Source organism: Octopus bimaculoides, chromosome 1, assembly GCF_046866305.1.
Source record: "Octopus bimaculoides isolate indiv1 chromosome 1, ASM4686630v1, whole genome shotgun sequence".
NCBI classification, from domain to species: domain Eukaryota; kingdom Metazoa; phylum Mollusca; class Cephalopoda; order Octopoda; family Octopodidae; genus Octopus; species Octopus bimaculoides.
In genome coordinates, this window is record NC_142928.1 from 195,360,524 (window position 1) to 195,365,523 (window position 5,000).

At 39.6% G+C, this 5,000-nt stretch overlaps 1 protein-coding gene across 3 annotated transcripts in view; it reads right to left on the reverse strand.

The window, feature by feature from the left end:
* LOC106869895 (uncharacterized) overlaps positions 1-1,092 on the reverse strand; it is a 116,241-nt gene extending 115,149 nt beyond the window's left edge. For 2 of the 3 annotated variants that reach the window (XM_089365111.1, XM_052973776.2), the window contains exon 1: positions 745-1,092. The gene's annotated coding sequence lies outside the window, so the exon portion shown is untranslated. The remainder of the gene's footprint in view (positions 1-744) is intronic. The other variant, XM_089365118.1, reaches the window with a different exon arrangement.
* Between the last annotated feature and the right edge of the window lie 3,908 nt (positions 1,093-5,000).

The window sequence follows — 5,000 nt, forward strand, 5'->3', positions numbered from 1 at the left end:
AAGAAAGATCGCAGTGAATATTGAGAAACTGGTTTTTTTGGTCAAGCTTAATTAACTCTGCCAGCCACAGCTAATTTATCACCGTAACTATTGCTGATGTGTAAAGAATAAAGAACCTCCCTCCATGCCCGTCCAAGACAAACAACCGTTTTAGTGATGTATATTTAGTCGAAGTCAACTAGCTATCTATACACAGAGAATACAATATGTGACTGATACATATTTTATGAGTTGTACAATTAGAGGCAGCAGCATTAGTAGTAGTAGTGGTAGTAGTAGTAGTAGTAGTAGTAGTAGTAGTAGTAGTAGTACTAGCAGCAGCAGCAGTTTGCAATTACCATATGATCGATCTCCATAAAACTACTAGACGTGTTGTCAACATATTTATTTTTATGTAATCAAACATACATACTGTGTATAAAAGATGTATATATATATTATGGATATGCGTACAAACGTGTTCGTATGTATGCATATATAACGATAGATAGATAGATAGATAGATAGATAGATAGATAGATAGACTTAACACACACAGGAATATATTTACAACAAATATATATATATATATGGGAAAGAAATGTGTGTGAATGTGTATGCTGAATGCGCGTAAGTTTCTGTGCGTACTTTCGCGTGTGTGTGTGTATGTGTGTGTATTTGGTGTAAATCTGTCAAAAACAAAATAAAGAGGGTGTGCTTGTTTGTGAAGGGTATATGTTAAAAGAGAAGAAATGAACGACTTACCTCTCTGAAGCGCTGTGTACATCCATATGATAGCAGCTGTAGCGGTGAGTGTAAGTGGAGTGGAGTGGAATGGTGTGAGTGAGTGAGTGAGTGTACAAGTAATACAGCAGTCGGCGTATAGAAAGCAGATGGAGAGAGAGAGAGAGCGAGAGGGGGTGATGGGGAGGAGGCTAAAAAGGCAGACTACTTCTTTCACTATCACTTTCTCGATTTTCAGTGGTATTCAAACACACAAACACAGGTAACCGTATACAATTACATGCACATGCAGAGAAACAATAACACATACACAAGTGGCGAAGCACGCGCGCATTTACACATACACACACGCACACGGACACATTTTGCTTTCTTCCCTTCCTCTCCCCCTCTCCCTCCCCTCTCTCTCTTTCTCATTCTTGCTTCTCTACTCCCCCCCCTCAGTTATATTTATATATGAATATATATATATATATATATGCACATACATACACGCACACACACACACACACATATATACCTATACATATATATATATATACATATACATATATACATATACATATATGTGTGTGTGTGTACCTATATATACTTTCTCTCTCTTATACATAATATACGTGTGTGTGTGTGTGTGTGTGTGTGTGTGCATTCCTTCTTTACACCGCCACCCACGACTACCCACCGCCCTTATCTTGTACTTACCTATTTCAGCTTCCTTACCTACTTCTCTTCAACTTCTTCCCCCCCCCCACCACCACCACTCTACCATTCTCTCCTCCCTCTCCTACTCTCTCTCTCTCTCTCACCCTTTCTCCTCTCTATATTATCAGTTACCCAGTATAAAAACTACAGAAACTTTCACCGCTCCTCATCCTTCTCCACCCTCCTCTTGCTTCTACCTCACCTGTTCCAGCTTCGTCTTCACCGTTTTCTTCTTCCTATCTCCTTCTATCTCTCCCCCCACCTTCTATTTCTTCCTTCTCTCTCCCCTTCTCCTCCGCTCTCTCTCTATATATATACATATATATATATATACTATACGTGCCACTATAAAACTAAGGAAACTTTCATCTTCCTCCTCCCCTTCGTTCTCCTACTTCTCCCCATCTCTTCACTTCTTGTTCATTTCTATTCTCCCTCCTACCCTCTCACACTATCTCACTTCCTCCATTCTTCGCTTTATAAGGGTATGTGTGTGTTTACCTAATATATATGAGTATGTGTGAATGCTTACACACACACACACACACACACACACACACATATATATATATATATATACAACGACGATGTATACATTGAAGGTGGAGGCGCAATGGCCCAATGGTTAGGGCAGCGGACTCGCGGTAGTAGGATCGCGGTTTCGATTCCCAGACTGGGCGTTGTGAGTGTTTATAGCGTGAAAAAGACTTAAAGCTCTACGAGGCTCCCGCAGTGGGGGGTGGGGCGAACCCTGCTGTACTCTTTCACCACAACTTTCTCTCACTCTTACTTCCTGTTTCTGTTGTACCTGTAATTCAAAGGGGCCAGCCTTGTCACACTGTGTGTCACGTTGGATCTATATTGATAGAAAAGACAAAAAAAAGAGACCTCGATATTATGTAAATAGAGGAATTTATCTGTAAAAATATGTGACAATTTTTCGGATGCCGGGGTGGAAACCCACGCCGCCATCTCTTTAGCTATCTGGCCATTGAAAATTCCTATCCAAAAAAAGAAAATAAAAAATTCATAGGAATTTTCAATGACCAGATAACTGAAGAGATGGTAGCATCGGTTTCCGTCCCGGCATCCGAAACTCGAAGTTTTATCATGGCTACCGTATAATTGTCACATATTTTTACACACACAAACACACACACATATGGTGGTTGTCTACTCCTTATGCAGAGTTTGACCACCTCCTGTACCTACACCTTAGCACCATCATGGCATTTGATGTTGCTTTTTAAACCAAACAGTGTTCTGAAAAGACACCCACATAGATTGCATATCCAATTTGGACCACCAAGAGTTGCAGTTAAGTTCTGATCTTTGTGGATCTTAAAATGTCTTTTGAGGCTTCCATTGGATTTGCAAACTTTCTGGCATACACTGCATTCAAAGGTATGCACAGACATATAGGCAGATTTGGACCACCAAGAGCTGCGGATAAGTTCTGCTCTTTGTGGATCTTAAAATGTCTCTTGCAGCCTTCTGGCATACACTGGTGTGCACAGACATATAGGCAGAATAGTTGGTGGGGTTTCGTTTTCCATGCGTTCGCAAATGAGATTTGAGGCCAGCAAAAGACAGGCATGGTCTGTCACAGACAGTGCACACAAAAAGGTCATTGTCATTCACTTTCTAGATCGTTACATTCTTCCTTAGATCTCTTTTTGTTTTATCCTGAAATCTTCAAATGCTTTCACTCCACTCCACACCTTTGTTCGCCATCCAACTCGATCCGCAGCAACGGTTTCTATATCTTCTGGAACCATTCCCAGTGTCTTCAGAGTAATCCTTATGCCGTCCTTAAACCATTTTTTTAGGTTTACACCGATAGCGTTTCCCCTCTGCAAGCTCACCATAACACAACTGTTACTGCATGCGTTCATCTGCCATTCGAACAATATGGCCACACCATCTCAATTAGTTCCTCAAAATCATAGCTTTAATTGAGGTGATGCCTGCAGATGCAAGGACATCTGTGTTTGGAGTAAAAGAACTCTATTTAATTTTTTTTATGCGATGAAGGCATTTTTGATGGAATTGTTCTAACAATTTAAAATGTTTTTCATAACAAGTCCAAGTCCAAGTCTCACAGGAATATAACAGGGATGGTAAGACAAATGATTTGTAAAGAACCAGCTTTGTATTCTTATTTATATGTCGCTGGCACCAAACGCGTGACTCAAGCCACCAAATGCTTTTGCTGCCCTTTGAATTCGCAGCTGTATTTCTGTATCAAGATTTCCATCATTTTGTACAGAGCTTCCAAGGTAAACAAACGAATCGACAACCTCAAGTAACTTTCCCTTAACAAAAATTTTAGGGGGCTACATACATCACAACACACTGGTTGATGCATCACAACTGGTTTTTTTTTTTTTTTCAAGTTGATGTTCAAGCCAAAATCATCAAAAGCCGAGTGAACTTCAGATACAAGAGATTGCAGACCTGTTTCAGAATGACTGACAAGATCGCAATCGTCAGCGTACAAAAGTTCCCTAATGAGTAAAGTGAAAAACCTTCATTTTGAATTTCAGTTTGGTCAGATTAAAATCATTCCCTGTTACTCGATATTTTATGTAAATACCCTCCTCAGAGTTTTGAAAAGCATGTGACAACACAACAGCAAAGTATATTGCAAAGAGGGTGGGTGCGTCAAAGTCTCCTTGCATTACTCCATTTTCTACAGCAAAAGATTCAGCGAGCCTACCACCAAAGTTAACTCTAGCTTTCATATCTTGATGCAATATCCTGATCATGTTTACAAATTTTTCTGAGCAAACTATTTTCCTTAGAATTAGCTACAGAGCATTTCGATTAACAATATCGAATGCTTTGCTCAAATCAACAAAGCAATGGTATAGAGCAAAATTCTGTTCTATGCACTTTTCTTGTAATTATTTGACAGTAAAGATACAATCAGGAACGAAAACCACACTGAGACTCAGACACTATATTTGGAACTATAAAGGTATTTAAACGTTCTAACAAAATGCGGGCAAGTACCTTTCCAACTACAGACAAAAGCGAAATCCCACGAAAATTACTGCACAGATCCTTTGGCCCCGATTTATACAAGGAGACTAAAATGGCATCAATCCAATCTTGAGACACTTTCTCACTTCTCCAACAGTGACGAATTAATATATTTAAGAATTCAAACATTTTGTCACCCCCATATTTCAAGACTTCGGCACAGATTCCATCAGACCCTGGAGTCTTATTGTTATTCAGCTTATTCACAGCTAAATAAATGTCATTTAGAGTTGGTTCAAATGCCATCTCTTCTATAACTGGAGGGTGTTCAATTTTTTCTGTCATCCTCATGTCAGCGGATGACGGTCTATTCAAAAGTGCAGAAACATGTTCTACCCAACGCTTATGAATAGAAGCGATGTCAGTCAGAAGAAAACCTCCATTTGCTGTTCTCACTGGATCTATTGAAGCAGATTTGGGGCATATACCTCCTTAACATAAGAGTACAAACCCTTGGCATCATTTCTATCAGCTGCTTCTTGTGTACCTTTTGATCTATCATTCCACCATTCCTGTTTAATTTTCCTTAG